A 4,266-nucleotide genomic window follows, 5' to 3' on the forward strand; every position below is an offset into this window, starting at 1 on the left:
ATTCTACCTCATCAGTGGCACCAGATTTCTGTACATGTCATGAACGAGCAGCGCAGCATAACAATAAAATAGCAGAAAAATAATGATGTCGAACAAGACTCGCAACATGCAGTGACGGAATTATCTTGTGAGCGGAATACAGCGAAGGCCATGTGCATAGCAAACACCAGAAGGCATACATGTGACAACTGTGGATAGCTCACCATGACCTCTTGTGATTAAATTATTTTCCTCTCTTCAATTCATAAAGCTACAGTCATTATTAGTAGCACAACTATTGTGATAAACACTAATTGATGCACTGCTGTTTGTTTCATTGTCTGGCTACTGTCGCTTTTCAGGCACACTGACACAGTTGTAATTGAAGTGTAAATCAAGTCTGAGGAAATATCAGATCAAAAAATTGAGTGGGTGCACTTGGTTTTCTTAACATTAACCAGTTTCTTTAGTTTTGAGTCTGCCAGTTTCCTTTGTAATACATTCACTGTGCGCTTTAAAGAACAGTTATGCACTATACAGTGTTTCCTCTGCTACTGCTAGCCATGGTTGTATTGTTTTGTGGACAAACATTGTGTGTGTAGCTTGGCATAGAAGAAAAAGTTGTTTTGCAGTTCTGCACATGCACATAAATTGACATTGAAAAGTTAACTGGAACTGCCAAAGTTATACAGTGCAGCATTCAGTCATATGCATAAGCTGAAGCAAAATTTCATTTATCAGGATACTGAAAGGCTTACTTTTTTTTTTGCTTTGCTAACGCATTCATATTCATATTTTGTTTGCTGAGTATTCAAGAGCGAGAATCCAAGTGTTGTCACAGTGAGGTACCCACACAAAGGCTTAACTACAATCCACACATTTTACACTAATAGAGCACTGTGCGCAACCAGCATGCTCAAGCAAAACAGAATAAGTTAGTGACATCAGCGGAGGGCAGCACAGCAACTATTACCAGCACGTATTATACATTACGTTGCTTTATACATATAGACTTTTGTCATAGAGATATCTTAACAAGTGTTGCACGTCACATTTGTACACTTAATGATGCCGAAAGGCAAACCACACATTCACACATAAAAAAGCATTTGAAGTAGTGTTTAGCTTCACTAGTCCATGCTGTTATATAGGTTGTTTTCTGTAAAGGATTTAAAAGGGAAATGGGCACAAAATGTGTACTGACTGCTTAGTTGAAATCAGCAGAATGCTTCTAGATAATTGTTTTTCTTTTATGTGTATTCTATTCTCCCAGAAGCAGGACAGTTCACTCGGCTAAAAGCTGCTGCGCATATTTGTTAAGGCGTACAGAAGTAATTTGCACATGACGGCAGCTTGCAAGACTTTGCCTACCTACTACATGTTCCTAGCCATCAGATAGCAGGAAGTTGGCTTTGCTGCAACAATGATTGATATGCACTTGATTTTCACTTTTGTATGTCGCTGTATGCAATCGATATTGACGAGTTCTCAGGCAAAAGCACTTGTATGTTACGATATAGCTTCTCATTCGTGAAGTCTCACTCAGTCTGGAGACTTCCACAATGGCATCAGTGGCCCATGTGTTGCATTGGAATGTTAAAACCCATCAATGGAATGCACAGCTATGATTAAAGCAAATATTTTCTGCATCGGAGTTGTAAAACTTCTGTGAATTGTTTTCATAGAACCAGCTGTATGCATAGTAAAGCTGATTTGTATGTGACTGTAACAACGGGCAGTATGAAGAGACAGTGAAAAAGAGGGTACAATGATGCACCGGTGGCGCCACATGCACAATATGCTGTCAGAAATGCACTCAACAGCATCAGAGTGACGTAAGGCCGAAAAAGCAAGTAAAAAGCACGAAACAAGTTTCCAACAACATCGCCATTGTTCGTTTGTTTTTACATGCATATATTGGTGGCTGGCACACTAAACCTATATTTGATAGTCAGCTGCGTTCGCTCTCAAGTTGGTTATCTTTTCACATTTGAATTCTAATACAAGTTACATGCAGTCAAAATGAAGGGTGCAAGATGACTTTTTAAGGGCTCGTCTTTTTTCTTTGTTAGACACAATATTAATGAGAACTAACGGACAGTAATGCCAAGGAAAGTATAGGGGGTGTTGTTTCTAGTAATTAGAATATGAATATGAAGAAAGTAAAGTGGATGAAAAGATAACCTGCCGCCGGCAGGGACAGTGCTATCACGTGCTACGTGACGCCAACAGGCAGAAAAAGAGTGTTCCACACTCGCCGCCATGGCTGCGACCGGCGCTAACTAACACTCTTAGGTTTAGATGTACATATATACCCCATAAAATGGACGGGAGGATGACCGCTGCCGTAGCTCAGTGGTAGAGCATCGGACGCGTTATTCGAAGGTCGCAGGTTCGGTCCCTGCCGGCGGCAGGTTATCTTTTCATCCACTTTACTTTCTTCATATTTATATTCTAATTACTAGAAATAACGCCCCATATACTTTCCTTGGCATTGTTGTTTGTTAGTTCTCATTTATATGCAGTCAAAATGTAGCGCAAGCATCGTCTGCAGCGGAGACCGCAAGCAATGGCCACACTGTTCGCACGACCGCCCGCGCGACGCGTCACTGCACAGCGTGCAACAAGCTGACGATCTCCTGCAGGCCTTATTAAAAGCACGCGCAAGGCCAGCTGCGATTCGTTCCAGCTGCCATTCCTTTTGACTCGGAGCTTTTCTGCTACGGCGTATCCAAACGGCAGACGTTATATGAGCTCTTTTACGGGGCGATTCGCAAGAGCGTATCTCATTGGCCAGCTGCCGCTGGTGCACTATATATATGAAATTTAATCCTTTTGTCGTCTGTGCTTTAGTGCAGCTACTATTCGTATTGTTACTATGTTGTTCAAGTTCTTATGGGATGCACTCTTTCCCTAGGCCTCGTACCAGAGGCTGGCAGTATTTCTCAAAAATAAGGTTAACGACCGAACTTTATTTTACGATTATGGCCAGTTTCTAAACAGTGCAGTGGTTTCGAAACACGGCCATTTTCCGCGATGATTTTATATGTAAAGCGACGTAATCGCAACGAGGAAGATGTGAAAATTTTAAAACAAAAGCTGCCCATAGTAGAAGGGATAAACAACTAAATTTGTTGTTTCTTAAATGAGTCTTTCCCCCTCTCTTTGCATAGCATAATCGCACTGGCGCAGAAATATGCCGAAATAGCGGAGTGCAAGTCCAAGAACAGTAAGCGGTCGTGCTAGTTATGATGCCACGATCAACCGTTGTGTATGTTTAACACGAACCTTTGTAACGGAAGGGCTGCTAATTGTATGCCTTCTTGGTGGCTATTTCGCTGTCAGCGCTTCTCTATATGCCAGCGCATCTATATGCCAGCGCATAAACGATCGAAACACTCGTCGCAGTTACACTTGCACGCAGTGGATGAACAGATACCGTAGCCACGAGACGTCGTCACCAGCGCTGCCGTTCGCATCTACGCCACGAACAACTGAGCATGCCTGCTCCCTGTGTTCAAAACAGTTATTCCGTTCTTTCTACGTCGTACCATTTCGTATTTTCTGGAATCCGGTTTCGGAGAGCTGTGATTGCGTTCGGGCTACCGCGGTTTGCTTTCCAAACTCTGTAGCGGCTGTGAAACTGTTCGATTTCGTCAGCTCTAAGCTGCAGTGTGAATTTGGAAGCTGCTTCGATTTTTGTGCCTGGCGCCGTGTCATTGGCTGTATTTGCGATGTTGCCTCGGCGAACAGTGCATTGAGGATGCACAAAAAAAAAAGGGGGGGGGGGGGGTAGGCGGTGCGAGGGCCGACTAATTATCGGCGCGGTGCCGTTTGCGTTTCCAGCAGTGTGCACATAGCTTCCAACGCACGCAGCGCAGAGTAAGCGGCAACACCGGAGCCCCGTGTACAAACACTTCTAGCGTCCGGACTGCTGTGATTTATTTTTCTGTGTCGGGCGATCGATTTTAGCCGGCGGGGGCTTTTTGGTTCGGCAGCCTCATTCTTTCCTATCGCTGTTAGCCGTTGGCGCATAGCGACAAGCAGAGCCCGATTCGAGTGTCGGCGCTCTTCCACATATTCCGAGTTCCAGAAAATTTGGTTTGTATAGCGAAGAAGATCAGCAGTTAAATTTATGCAGTAGCTTAGTGAAGGAAAGTGCGCCGTGTGCACTCATTATCATGCGAAAGTTCGTACAATAAAACCTCGTGATCATAAATATTCATTCGCGATCTGGGAACACCTATTTAAACAACGTCCGATTATGCATTAACGTGCATTTTTTCT

The sequence above is a fragment of the Rhipicephalus sanguineus genome, chromosome 3 (genome assembly GCF_013339695.2).
Source record: "Rhipicephalus sanguineus isolate Rsan-2018 chromosome 3, BIME_Rsan_1.4, whole genome shotgun sequence".
Taxonomy (NCBI): Eukaryota; Metazoa; Arthropoda; class Arachnida; order Ixodida; family Ixodidae; genus Rhipicephalus; species Rhipicephalus sanguineus.